We start from the raw sequence: 15,707 nt of genomic DNA, 5'->3' as shown, positions 1-15,707 counted from the left end.
CACTCAAAAACCTTTATTTGAATTTTTTTTTATTTTAAATATTTTTTGGATTGTTACTTCGGACCGATCCAGGTCATAGGTTCAGTAGTCTGACATGGATCTGTGGAGTGGATGATCCTCCCCACCAATTTGGATTCTAAAACATTGTGTGCAACAATGTATAATTTGTTAAAAGGGTGAGGTTTGTATAAGGTGCCAACCTTAACAATCATGGTAAGGTGCACCTCAAAATCTCATTATAAGATGTATTCGAAACTTTTATGATCGCCCTAAAATACATTTTTGACCCTTACTGTGAAATTGAAAGCTCAAAAAATATTGTAGATCTAACAAATCTATAAATACTTAAAGACCTTAATAAATGATGATTTAGAAAATGTGTTACAAGATGTACTATTATTAATACTTGAAATTCAATTTCTTTTTCATATTCATACATATCAAATTGGAGATGATCAATTGGAGGGTTTTCTAATGACGAAACAACCTTTTATGATGAAGGTTAACACCTAAGATTAAAAATTTCCTTTGTTAAAAAGGGTTTTAATCATAGAGAAATTTATTAAATTACTCCTATGGATGAAAAATTTAACATCACAGAAGGTGTGATTCGATAAGTTTATCAACCAATCATTGATGTGTTATTTGGTGGTTGCACGAAAATTAATCTAAAGAACGACGGGCTATTTAAAATGGAAAAATATACAATAAGATCGTTTATTTTTAGCACAGTGAGGTCACAAATAATATTGATCATTAGATGTGAAATCAAACTACTACATGTATATGGATGATTAGGCACAAAATATAAAATAATTTTTTTAGAATTATGTGATGTACCCAAGCTATCGAATTTCACATCCAATGGCTAAAAGTGATTGTAACTTTTTTGTACTTAAAGTGAACGGTCTTATAATATATAATCCCATTTAAAATTATATCAAAGATGTTAAATAGTTGAACTTTCAAGCAGGAAAGAGGGATCATTATGAATTACTAATGTGGTAAAAGTTGTCGGCAGGCATTTTCTAGTTTTCTGGTTTCATGCCTACCAGAACATTTTATGCTCATGTGGAATAGAGCGCACAAACTCTCTGCACATTCATCTCATATATATAACGTTAAGAATCCATACAAAATAAGAAACTTCTTAAAGATATTACATATATCTCAAACCAAATAGATATATCCAAGAGTTTTAATCTTTTTGGATTTATATTTCCTTTAAAAAACTTATCAATATCAATATTAATCCCACATAAAATGAGAATTCTATATGTAGGTCATTTTGGATAGCACCAAATTCAACCTGTGCGCCTGCCTACTTCTCAAATAGAAGAGTTCATGCATCTCTTTTTTGCAGGGTCTCAATTAATTCGATGCAACAAAAGATAATATTACTAGAGAGGCTCTATTTGTTTTATTTTCATGGGATAGATAAGAAATGATACATTTGAATGGAATTATTCATATCATTTAGCAAGTAAAAATGTTTTACATGAAAAGGTGATGTAAGAGGAGTTTTTGGATGCGAAAACTTTAGAATTTCATAAAATTGTTAAAACAAGTGATAATTAAAGGAAAAAGTTTATATATATATAAGGTGTCAACTTTTTATATTGTAGTAAGGTGCACCAAAAAAATCCATTGGAAAGGTTTGTTTCGATGCTAATAAATCATAAAATCAAGCACCTCAACCTCCAGATGTATGGGTATAGAAAAACAAAAAAAACAAAAAAAAATTTCAAGTCTTGAAAATAGTGCATCTTATAATGTATTATCTAAGCCATCTATATTCAAATTTTTAAATATATATAGATCAAATCAATCTGGATCTTGTTTTAAAATTAAAATTTTTAGGGATAATAATAGATTTTCATGCCATCGCAACGCTTTCCAACACCAAAATAGCAAAAATAGCAACTTTCGGCAGAATTTTGAAGTACACATTACTTCCATCATATAAGATTTACACCTTACACAAACATCTCCCTTTCAGTAAAGGGAAAGGTTTCTATACTTCCCCTATAGCATAGAAGATCTATGCTTCCCCTATCAGCCAGCCGTCCAATTTTTTATTAAGAGAGCCACTCACCGTTTGATCTTAGATCCGACGTCTCAAAGTATTTTATTTTTAGTTTTGTTTATACAAATCATATGAATATGAAATTTGGTATGTACCATCTTCTCATTGGGATGAACCTATATAAAATATTAAAAATAATTTTTCAAGAAAATATAATGATCAAAATACAAATCCAAAGAAAAACAAAAAACATTTTAAATTGTCATGCTAATGCCTATCAATGTCAAATCATGGACTATGAAAAAGAGGAACTGAGACCAACCATTTAAATCAAGTTATCTTCTGTCTCTCTCTCTCTTTCTCCTTATTGCCCATCAGCTTATTGAATAGATATGGCTTTAAAAGGAAATTATTGCCCATCAGCTTATTGAATAGATATGACTTTAAAAGGAAATTACTTGAAAAATTAAAAATATATACTGGTTTGTTTTGGTATCAAAGAATGAAAATGAAAGCCTTATCAATAAGAGATAAGAGTTGTATTTGATACTATTTGAAAAATCAGTGATCCGATACGAATCGGGCGATCCAGATCGGATATCGTCCACGCCATCCCAAATCCAAGGAAAAAACAAGATTCAACAGTCCGTACCATTTTATTATTAAAAAAAAAAAAATTAAATTGGCATGCTAATGCCTATTAGTGCCAAATCATGGACTATGAAAGAGAGGAACTGAGACCAACCATTTAAATCAAGTCATCTTTTCTCTCTCTCTCTCTCTTTTTCTCCATTATTGCCCATCAGCTCCTTGAATAGAAATGGCTTTAACAGGAAATTACTTGAAAAATTAAAATTATATGCTGGTTTGTTTTGGTACCAAAGAATGAAAATGAAAGCCTTATCAACAAGAGATAAGAGTTGTGTTTAGTACTGTTTGAAAAATTGACGATCCGATTCAGAATAGGGCGATTCGGATTGGGTATCGCCCAAGCCGTCTCTGATCCAAGGAAAAAACAGGATTCAACTCTCCCTACCATTTTATTATTGAAAAACAAAAAACATTTACATTGTCATGTTGACACCTATCAGTATCAAATCATGGACTATAAAAGAGAGAAACTGAGACCAACCATTTAAATCAAGTCATTTTCTCTCTCCCTTTTTTTCTCCATCATTGCCCATCAGCTCCGTGAATAGAGATCGCTTTAAAAGGAAATTACTTGAAAAATTAAAATTACATATTGGTTTGTTTTGGTGTCAAAGAATTAAAATGAAAGCCTTATCAACAAGAGATAAGAGTTGTGTTTAGTACTATTTGAAAAATTGGCAATTCAATCTGGAATCGAGCAATCCGGATCGGGTATCGCCCAAGCCGTCCTAGATGTGGGACAAACGATTCCTTGCCAGTGATGTTGTTGCAACTAATTATATATGCATTTTTCATCTCACATCTATTTGATGTGGGACAATTCTCATAGCCCAACGCTGCTCTAAATTAAGGTGCTCTTTATTTTAAATGATGCCGATAATTTGTTCCAAATTATTTATGATGCTTGTATTAGGTAGGGATGGGTGGGTTCTATAAATAGATCTTTCTATCTTATATAAGGACCTCTATAAAATGAAATGGTCTATAATTCTTTTTAAGATTAAATTTATTTATTTATATTTAATATTTAATCCTTTTTAAGATTAATTATATTTATTTCTTTTTTATAATATACAAACATAAAGTACATATTACGTACATATCGATTATAGTTTATGTTATTACGATTATACCAAATAGTTTCCGTTATTACAAAAGTGCCCGTTCTTTATCTTCCATAACACCATTTTAAAAAAAAGACAAGTTTGCCCTTTTTCAGATGTTCAACATCTGAAAATCTCATAAATTCGGATGTTGAACATCCACAATTAGCTGCAACTAAAACAATGTTTTTTCCTATTTTCGGATGTTCAACATCCTAATTTTTGGGATTTTTAGATGTTGAACATCTGAAAATCGTACGACTTTAACTTTGGCCAGTCTGTTTTCTGCATATTTGAACATTGGCTCAGTGTTCTTTATCTGTGAGTTCTTTTGTGCGCCTATTTGATATCTCATTGGTAAATATTAGTAAATAGTTCATATATTTTGATTTGAAACAGTGTACGTCTTTGACAGACAACATTTCTTGGATTTTGAAGCCATTTCACGGAGTGAAGGTATGTGGGTCGATTTTTTATATTTGCCACCTGATTTTTTGTTAGGGCTTATACTCATGCATAGCAGTTATTTCTTGTGAATTTAGTATAGATTGAATTAATTTGTGGCTCCATTGTGATTGAATTAGATTTTTAAAATTTGTGGGTTTTGAGAACTTGGAATTTTGCTCTCTGTAGAACTTTAAATATTTTTAAAATTTGGGGGTTTATACTAGTGATTCAAGATATTCCACTGTTCTTGTATTTGGTTTGTCCGGCAACTATTCCTTTTAAATCAAGGATCTGAAGTCTAAACTCCCCATCTGTTTCCCAAGCAGTAATTGTGCTAAAACTTGTCTCCCCCTCTCCATGTATCTTATGGTTACTTTCAAAGTTGATTGATTTTATTTTGATTCTTCCTCAAATGAAACAATGTTAATTGTATTTAGAATTTTGTAATTAACATTTTGCTTTTTATCTTCTTTTTTCTTCTAGTTTTAGTACTAATATTAAAACAAAGGTTTTGTAAGAGGTTAGACTCAACTAGATTACCTTATATGACATGCACTACCTATTCTATTTCGTTTTTTTGTTTTTTGATCTTTTGATTCTGGATTCCTTGCTAAACTTGATATTATTGTGGCTCCTAATCTTTTGGGAAATTTTTTTTTCTAAACTTGATATTATTTGTAGAATTGTAAATATTTTTTTAATTTGGGGGTTTATACTCTTAATAGCACAAAATAATTGGGTCTATGCTTATTAGGTGTGTTTCTTGCAGATTGTGGTTTTGCTCGTGTTTTCTGTTATAATTTATGGGTTTTGCTCCTGTTTATAAGTAGCATGGTAGGTGACCATATCATTGTATTTAATCTATTGCTTGTATTATAAGTAACATTGTTCTCTGTTATTGCTTGACATTAAATTGAACTTTTTTTTTTGATGGAGTCGTTCATCTATCTATAAATCGAATTATTCAGTTTTTTATTGAACTGCTTGGTTTTTTAATGGTTTGGTTACTGAACTAATATGAATTCTTTTTTATTGATGGGATGATTTAGTTGCTTATGAAAGTTGGATTCTTATCTTTACAATGAAATGATTAGTTGCTTATCAATGTCGAATTATGTTGAAATGATTTAGTTACTCATTAAAGTTGAATTCTTTAGTTTTTAGATGATGATGATTAATTGGAAGGGGACTACTGTGTTTTTATTTGTTTATCCATCTAGGGTTTGGTTATTATTTAGCTGAGGTCCATTGAATTGGATTCAATGTAGTGTTTCATGTGGTTTTGAATTTGTTACTGATAAAAGAAGTGGATGAAGATTGTGCATATCTAATTCATTAGAGTGTTTGTGTACTAGTTCTTCAAATAGAGATATCAAATTGGATTTAAGAACTAGATAGGGGACTGCTTTTTTGCTTTAGCTAATTATGAAAGTTGTTTAGTGGTTTTTGAATAACTCTTTGAATTCTTCTTTCATTGATTGGGAGGGGCCGATGCACGGTTGAGCCAAGTGATGAGGCTCGTCAGAGGGGGGATCATGACTATAACAGGGAAGCTTCAGTTTTATGATTTGGATTTCGGATGGGAAAGAGCTAGGAGAGTGGAGTCTCTGTCTAGTTACAGGGATGGAGGGATGACCATAGCAGAAGCAAGAGATGAAGAAGGTGGAGTTCAATTGTCTCTATCTCTACCTTCTTCTCAAATGGAGGGTTTTAGACCTCACTTCTTGAAGGTATTGATGAATAGATGTAGAATGCAAAGTTTTGGTAAATAACAAGTTATGCAAAGTTACTGATCAATAAAGGGAATGCAAAGTTAATATAAAGTTGGAATAGACAAGCATTTAAACGAAGTTTTCTCTTGAATATTTCATTGACAAAGCACTTTAAGTGAGATTTTTGCTAAACTAATCTAGCAAATACTAAGAGAACAGTTGATGTTTAACCATTGAGTGTAATGTCATCATAAGATTTTGCATGCACATCTTGTTTTCTCTGAGAAATTTGCGTGACCTCCCAACTTCATAAAACCTGATGCGTGCTTCTTCACTATATAAAAAATCAGGAATCATCTGATCCGAATCGAGATGGGTTGCCCCCATTCCAAAGGTCAGCAAACTGGAGAGTTGCAGGCAATTCGATCATTGCACTCGGGTGGGTCTCCAGTTTTTGACAATATCTGTAGACACCCTTTTGTCCGATGATGTTCCCATTTAAAGCCCTGTTTTTGCCCAAGAAATGCATTTTTGGCCTTTTTATTAATCTTTGGCATATTTTGAGCCATTTTAGTCCCAAAAATTTATCCATTTTCGTTTTCTTTTTTTTTGCAAGATCTACGGCTGTACCTTTCAAATCAAGGCCATGTTCTTCCATAGCAAAAAATCAAAAATTGAGGGTTTTATAGATGTTCAACTGCGATATCTATTACAGTTTGAAAACAGCTCCACACTTTATGAATGGATTCTTTTTCTTTTTCACAAGTCAAGAATTTCCCACTTTAAAAAATTTGAGCCAGCTCGCCCCAAATTGGTGGCCCAATTCGGGTCGCCAAGTGGAATGCTCAACCCCACCAACTCCCATTTTAAAAACACTGGCCCCTACATTCACACACAACTTTTATAATTTGAGGGCTTGTTTGCATGCACTTGTTACCATTGATAATTCACTATTTTAATAAAGTTAATCCTGATAACTCATTGGAATGAAAGAAATAATTATGTGAAATAAGAACTACTGAATTGAACATAACAAGGCATTTGGTGTTGTTTCTTTAACGACTCATATATACTTAAGAACAAAATATTATCCATTTGTAGATGGAGCTTCAATAGCAGCCGTCTAGAGGGAAATTGTGAGCATATCAAAAGAAAAGATAGGTGCAGAAACTCAACGAAAGTTGTTCTTGAAAGGACTTTATGATAAAGCACGGTGTATATATTTTTAAAAAAAATTCTTTACCCCTACACCGGCAAGATAACTTACAATGTCCAATTATAATCAAACCACTCTTGAAATAAATAAAATAAAAATAAAATCGATTCGCAATTGCTACCTCTTCAAATATAATTCTTTATTCAATAAACAAAACTAGACTTTATTTTTTATGGGAAGAGAAGTAAATATTTAAAAAAATACAAAATTGCCTGAGATTACTTCAACCGGGCTTAGTACACCCCACGCCGAATCTCCTCATTCCAATGGTACTCGGAATCTATAATCGGTATGTTGATCATAATCTACTCAATGGCTTAATCTTGATCAAGCCTTAGCTTGATTTTAGAGATATGAAAAATGAATATGAAAAGAGAGGGAGAGATCTACTAACAAGGGGTTCCACCCATTTGCCACCCATAAAGAACAGAGGTGATGCGTGCCACCAAAACATGGTGCAACTTGGAGAGAGAAAAAAAATTGGGGGTGTATCTCCCTTTTGGAAGAGATGGGAATTTTGGGTAGAGAGAGAGAATTGTTAAAAAAAAAGAAGAGAATACGTATGTCATTTTATAAGGGGAGACCTCATTTTATATCTCTCATTTTATAGATTTTCTATGTCATAGATTTTACCTCAATTCGTAGGGTCAAATCTCAAGCGTCGATCTAAGGAGACTTGTGGGATGAGAGATTTGAGTCATTTATATCTTTCATCCACTATCAAGATCCAAAGAGATATGCTATAGCCTTATTCTCCTTTTCCTAAATCTATTCCCATCAAATAACGAAAGCTTATATTTTAATATATTAAATCCCTAATTATTGAATCAAGATTGCCATTAAATCTATAAAAATTATATTTTAATATATCCAATCATTAATTATTGGCTCAATCAATCTTGATTTAAAGATTTAGTAAATATCTTAAATATTCAACCTTATTACATAAGTTAGCTATACCCTAAAGATAAGCCAACAAGTGATAAATATTCTTCCTTAGAAGAATACGTGAATGTGTAGAGTGTACCACCCTGGTGACATGTGGGCCCCACGTAATCCACATGTATTTAAATTTTGGGTCTCATATTTTATGGAAGTCTCATATATTTTTAGAAAATATTTTATTTCATATTTAGAATTTTTAAATCTAATATTTTATTTAAAAAATTGAAAAATTAATTTCTCCTAATTTATAAATCCAAATGAAAAAAATAAAATATCATAAAATTCACAAAAAATCAAATAAACATTCTAAAAATTACATAACATAAAATTAATTAATTTTGATGGGAATCGAATCTATTAGATCTATGAAATTATAAATATATGGGAGCACTCCACCTTCAACTGTGAATCACGAGCCGTCGAGTTTTCTTAAACTGACCTAGCAGTTCCCATGGCCTACAATCCACTGCAGGGACTCATGATTGAACCACCAAAGTCAGCCAATAGACTAGGGGACGTAAGCCCAGTTTATGGATTTCAGGTTCTCCCCCAAAAAACAAAAAATCATGGTCTTCTAAACCATGATACAACCATGACTCTATGGTGTATTGGGGTAATCTCTCGCACATGTATACGTTTCACCCTCATTGATGAATCTCAAAATAGCTATCTATGTATATGCCGTGTGATGATATAACAATGAGATTTTAGCCCTATCTCTAAAGGCTATTCATTACACGCAAGGGCCACACAATCCTTTGGCTCTCATCTGAGTATACTCCGACCTTATCAAGGGATAACCCACTAAACTCGTCTCGGTAGATCCCTATGCCCAGGTATATTGTCCAAACCTCGACTGGTCTAGCTCGTCGAGCCTAATCCGAGTATCAACAAATAACATTTACCTAGTATGGTCCACAAAAGGACCACACTCCCACTGAGTTTATGTTCCACTATATAAAATGCTCATACAAGCTCCCATAAGGCCACATTTAAAAGCCACATAAACCCAACATCTCCCTCTTGGCCTTTGAAGGCATAACATTCTTTCTTCTTCACTTTTTCTCATCCCTATTTATCTCTCCCAATCACAATCTCTTTTAATATGTGAATTATGGTTTTTGTCGTCAATCCTTTCACAAAAGGACTCATAGAGGCAACGCCTCTTTCTCTTTGATGCTCGAATCTCATCTTGAAAGTGGTAGTAGTCTATCTTTCATTTCACATCATGAATCATGAACCTGTTTCACATAAAATCATCACGTATCCTCATCGCATGGGCTTATATCCTCATAAGCTCAAAGGAGTTCTTTAAACAAGCCGCTTCTTTTTGTAGCCATACAACCAGCGCCACACATCTGAGTTCCATGGGTGAACAACGCCATAGTCTGTTGTTTCAGCTGGCCTGTCAAACACTAAGAACTCCCATTGGAATATTTAATTTTATACTCTTGGCGTTATTATGGAATCGTGGCTCCCTTTTACATGCATATCGCCGCCATATTGTTGTAGAAAATCCTCACTGCCTCACAACGCACGAGTTAAAAATTAAGTAGATTAAGAAATTTCTTATTCCATACGGCCTCTTTGGCCGCCAAATAACACCCCACGTATTCTGCCTCGACAATGTCACCACATCCTGTTTCTTTGATTTCTAAGAAGTTGTTCTCCCTCCAAGTATGAACACATATCCAGATGTAGACTTCACATCATCTGAATCCTTGAGATAATTTGCATCTATATATCTAAATATCCCATTAGCTAAAAAAATGTGGAATTGTAGTATCTCCCACTTAATTATTGCACATACAATATATACATTTTCAACATTCTTATGCCTATATCATGAAGTAGCATAACAAGTATCATGCAATAAGTAATTCAATGCCCATTGGTTTCACAATACAAAACTTTTACAAACCACAAAAGTTCAACCACACTAGTCATCTTGGTAGTAAATCCATACAAACCAAGTTATCTAATCAATATAACATGTGTCAAGGAAACCTAACAAGATATCATTCCTACAACATTCCCTATGGTTCAAGGTCTTAGGTAATTGAGGATTCTAAATAACTACAAACATGAGTCAAGGTATATGGATATTTATGCATGACAGTTTTTCTCCCAATATTATAAATACCTTGAAGGCATAATGATTTTCTTCCTTTTAAAAAATTGACTTGGTATATATATTACAAGCAGCTGTTAGATAATAGTATGATGGTTTAAAATGATTTTCTTATATAAAGACTTAGATTTTTCTAAAAACATCCAATTTAATATTAAAATATATGTTTAGTCTTCAAAAATCACTTTACGGCATTCACCTACCAAGTTATGTTTACAACTACAAAAACAAGCCATAAAGTCCATATTACAGTTATATCTAAAACAAAGCATAACTAAATAATAGTTATCAAAATCTTGATGACAAAAATTTCTTTTTGGCAAATATGGAGACTTTATGAAGAGATCATCATTACATCCAACACATTATATTATTGGTCATTATTGGGAGGATGGTCATAAAAATCGAGTTTCATCAGAACATTCCCTTCGTGCTTACATATTTGAATGAATCATACCCATATCTCATGTCTCATGTTTAGGACTCAAAGCCCTTGATCAAATCACATCTCTATATGTGTCACTACCTTAAGTAGTTCATACTCTTAGCACAAAGATGTACCACAACACATGGTATTTATACATATGCTCTTTCAAATTTGTTAGCACATATCATTCAATGTCTATATACTCCATACATATTCATAAAATAATTAGCCAAAATATAACCAAAGCATATAAAAAGTTGTCGAATCATCTTTCCCTATATGACCTTACCATGTAATGTGGGATAGATTTCATACCTCAAAACTATGTAGCGTAGTATTTGGGCTTTCTTGATTTATTATTTTCACTTGTTTAACAAACTTTTGTGATCTTGGAAGAGCACGCAACTGATAGAGAATATATTGGTCATCGGTTTCACATGTCACGAAATGTGCATCTCTTCGGCACTTGGATTCTTCCTTGTATAGCACTGTGAAGAAAAAAACGTCTCCTTCATCACATCATTTCAAATATCACAAATTTGATTCTCTCACTGATCTTTAGCTTTTCTTTACTACCTCCAAGCATCTCTATGTATCCCTTCATTTCGCAGAAACCGAGATACTGTTATCGGTATTGTGTTTCTTCTTCTTTTTGTTGTTCCTAAATCGAATACTCTTTATATAGTGTGTCGTACCTTGCCAGCTTTGTATTACCTCTCTCTGAAGTTTTATTATGATGAACCATATGCATGGCACACTATAAAATCCCTTTTAAATGAGGCGTAAAAAGGTCAATATTACTGCAAATCCAAATATGTTCATTAACATACCATATCTTTTAATTTACTGTAGAATAGAACATGAGCATCCAATGATAAAAATATGATATCTCTCAACTTATAAAGAGTTTCTCTCCAAATCCTTTTGAGTACTGAAATAAACTAAAAAATATAAAATAGTGCTCAATTCCATCTCTAAATCACATTATTTAGTGAGTCTACCTTTTAGTGACTTTTACATCACAATGCAATTTTCTCAACAAAAAATCAAGGTGAGCATCTCTCAATAAAAAATTATTTTCTCTCAGGCCCCAAAGAATTTCTTCTTGAAATCTCTTGTGTTGAATACTAGATTCAAAACCAAATGATAACATCATGGTGTGAATCCCAAATAATATCTTTCTTCTGAAAAATAAATAAAGTGACATACACATCACAAAATAATTCATACTCCCGAATTTCAAGATGAACAATGTCTAATAAAATTGTATTTTTTCTTTATCTTTATGGAGTTTTCCTTTCAAAGTAATTTTGTTTAAAAGTAGATAAACAACGGTAACACATATATTTCCACAAGCTTCATATCACTATGTTAAGTAGGCTTAATAATTATAGATTTTTAAGTCTCAATGAAGAGCATGCCATCATTGCAGAAAATTCAGGATGACCTCTCTTCAATCCAAAATTTTTATTCCTTTCTTCCTATAGATATTTCTCTCTCAAATAAATTTTATTATAAACTAGACTCAAAATAGAAGTCTAAAACCTTAGTGTGAGATATTATATTTATAATAGAAATAAAATCTTGACTTCCAAGTCATGGAAATATTTTTTATTGCCAAAAACAACACTTGCACACCGTTCAATAAATTGATCATATCTTTCAAACCACAAAGAATTTCTTGATGAAACTTTTTTTGTTTGAAAGTAGACTCAATTTTATGAGTCATAGTAAAATTTCAGTAGAAACAAAAGCATATTATTAATGAGAAAAATCACGTTACTCAATAGATAGTTCCTGGATTTTGTAAGGTCAAAACTGACACCCTTCAATCATGAGTCTATAGCTCTCAATTCCCTTAAGATCTCCCATTGAAATTTTGTAAGTAGATCCTACTCTCAAAGACACACAAAATCACTGAAGTATTAAATAGATAAATACATTATTATCTTCTTCATACAACTACTCCAAAATAGCAAAGAATATTCATTCTGTAAAGTGCATTTCTCGGTGTTTTGAATATTTCAATAATTCTTAACTGGGGTGTATTACTTGACCACAAATATTAGCAGCTTTCTTACCTCTCGTTCTCAAGCTTGATCTCGACTCAATAAAGGAAAAATACATCTAATGGCTTCAAATATCAACCTCGCTCTGATACAAATGAAATGACTTTATAATAAAGTACGGTGTATATATTTTAAAAAAAAACTCTTTACCCCTACATCGGCAAGATCACTTACAATGTCCAATTATAATCAAACCGCTCTTGAAATAAATAAAATAAAAATAAAATTGGTTCTAAATTGCTACCTCTTCAAATACAATTCTTTATCCAAGAAACAAAACTAGACTTTATTACTTTATTGGAAGAAAAGTAAATATTTAAAAAATTTTAAAATTGATGAAGATTACCTCAACTGAGCTTAGTACACTCCACGCCGAGTCTCCTCCTTCCAATGGTGTTCGGGATCTATGATTGGTATGTTGATTTCCCTACTATGGCAAAAATCCACTCAATGGCTTAATCTTGATCAAGCTTCTTAGCTTGATTTTAAAGATATGAGAGATGAATATGAAGAGAGAGGGAGAGATCTACTAGCAAGGGGTTCCACCCATTTGTCACCCATAAAGAACGGAGGTAATGCGTGCCACCAGTGCCTCGCCTTTGGAAAAGAGCTAAATTTTGGGTAGGGAGAGAGATAATTGTTAACGAGAGATAAGAGAATACGTATCGCATTTTATGAGGGAAAAACTCTTTTTATAGATTTTCTATGCTATAGATTTTTGTCTCAATTCGTAGGGTCAAATCTCAACCGTCGATCTAAGGAAACTTGCGGGGTGAAAGATTTGAGCCATCCATATTTTTGATCCACCATCAAGATCCAAAGAGATGTGCTAGAGCCTAATCATCCCTTTCCTAAATCTATTCCCATCAAATAAAGAAAGCTTATAGTTTAATATATCAAATCCTTAATTATTGAATCAAGATTGCCATTAAATAAAAAAAGTTTATATTTTAATATATCACATCATTAATTATTGGATCAACAAATCTTGATTCAAAGATTCAGTAAATATATCAAATATTCAACCTTATTACATAAGTTGGCTATACCTAAAAAATAAATTATTGGAGTAACCAATCTTGATTCAAAGATTAAGTTGGCTATATCTAAAAGATAAGCCAACAAGTGATTAATATTCTTCCCAAGAAGAATACGTGAATGGGTAGGGTGTGCCACCCTTTTAGTGGTGGCGTGTGGGCCCCACCTAATCCACATGTATTTAAATTTTGGGCCCCATATTTTATGGAGGTCTCATATATTTTTAAAAAATATTTTATTTTATAATTAGAATTTTTAAATCTTATATTTTATTTAAAACATTGAAAAATTAATTTCTCTTAATTTATAAATCCAAATGACAAAAATAAAATATCATAAGATTCATAAAAATTCAAATAAACATTCTAAAAATCACATAGCATAAAATTAATTAAAATTAGATAATTTTAATGGGAATCGAATCAATTAGATCTAGAAAATTATCAAAATATGGGAGCAAGCCACCTTCAACTGCGAATCACGATCCACCGAGCTTTCTCAAACTGACCCAACAGTTCCAATGATCTACAGTCTACTGCAGGGGCTTATGATTGGACCACCAAAATCAGCCAATAGACTAGAAGACGCAATCTCAATTTATGGATTTCAGGTTCTCCCCTATAGACAAAAAATCATGGCCTTCCAGACCATAATGCAACCATGACTCTATGGTGTATAGGGGTAATCTCTCGCACATGTACACGCTTCACCGTTATTTGGTGAATCTTAAAATGGCTAGCTATGTATATTTCGTGTGATGATATAACAATGAGGTTTTAGCCATGTCTCTAAAGACTATTCAGCACACGCAAAGGCCACAATCCCTTGGCTCTCATCTGGGCATACTCCGACCTCATTAAGGGATAACATACTAAACTTTTCTCGGTCGATCCCTATGCCCCAGGTATCTTGGGTTTTTCCAAACCTCGACTGGCCTAGCTTATCGAACCTAGTCCGACAATCAGCAAATAATATTTGTCTAGTATGGCCTACAAAAGGACTACACTCCCATGAGTGTATGTTCTACTATGTAAAATGCTCATACAAGCTCTTATAAGGCCTTTAAAAGCGACAAAAACCCAGCAGTTCCAACAAATAGAGTTGACCTTGTCCGTAGAGGAATCAATCCATATGACTCTGGAAAGGAGCAGCAAGCAATAAGGAAGCCAAAATAGAATAGGATTTCCAATCCCATGGCATACAATATATTGGCTGATGTAAGATCAAGTCCATGAGCTTATTATCTTTTTCCAATGGGTCTTGAATTACTTCCACGGTATACCTTATATAAAAAAATTTAAATATTATATATTTTAGATATGAAATACATATTTGATAGGAATTTTTTGTTCAACATTGAAATTATTAACTTTATTGTAAATTTTAGAAAATTCTTATTGGAGTTATTGAAATTCATTTCTTTTTATATATATTGCGAATCTCGTGCTAAACTTTTGATCTTGTTTGGCTAGTGTTAGATTGGACTTTCACTTTTTTTTTCCCTTATTATTTCGATTTATTTCATCTTTGACAAGGAATGGATGTTTGTGCGTGTTGCATTTTTCCTATTTGCTGGATCAAATCCATTAGAAAACCTCGTTTTGAATTGCTATGAGTTTACTTTCGTAGAACATAGTCAATTCAAGGAATTTCTTCAAAAAAATTGTTTGAATTTTAGAAATGGGACAACAAAATTTGGCCGAAGGGCAGGCCACCGCAAGGCCATCAGAGCCATAGGGCCGAGCCTGATAGCCTTGCCTGGTCCAAGGCCACATCAAGACTGGCCTGGCCCGGCCTTATGTTTTCCTCTTTTTTTTTCTTCGTTTTTTTCTTTGGTCTATTAAAACTGGCCCAACCCAGACAAGGCTTGGGTTAGGGCCCCTTAAGCCCAACCGAGCCAAGGCACGCTCATTTTGGTCCTGAAAGGACCGAACCTAATTCT

This window comes from Amborella trichopoda, chromosome 1, assembly GCF_054954075.1.
Source record: "Amborella trichopoda isolate Santa Cruz 75 chromosome 1, AtrichopodaSantaCruz75HAP2 v2.0, whole genome shotgun sequence".
Classification (NCBI taxonomy): domain Eukaryota; kingdom Viridiplantae; phylum Streptophyta; class Magnoliopsida; order Amborellales; family Amborellaceae; genus Amborella; species Amborella trichopoda.
Note: the sequence above shows the minus strand (reverse complement) of the source record.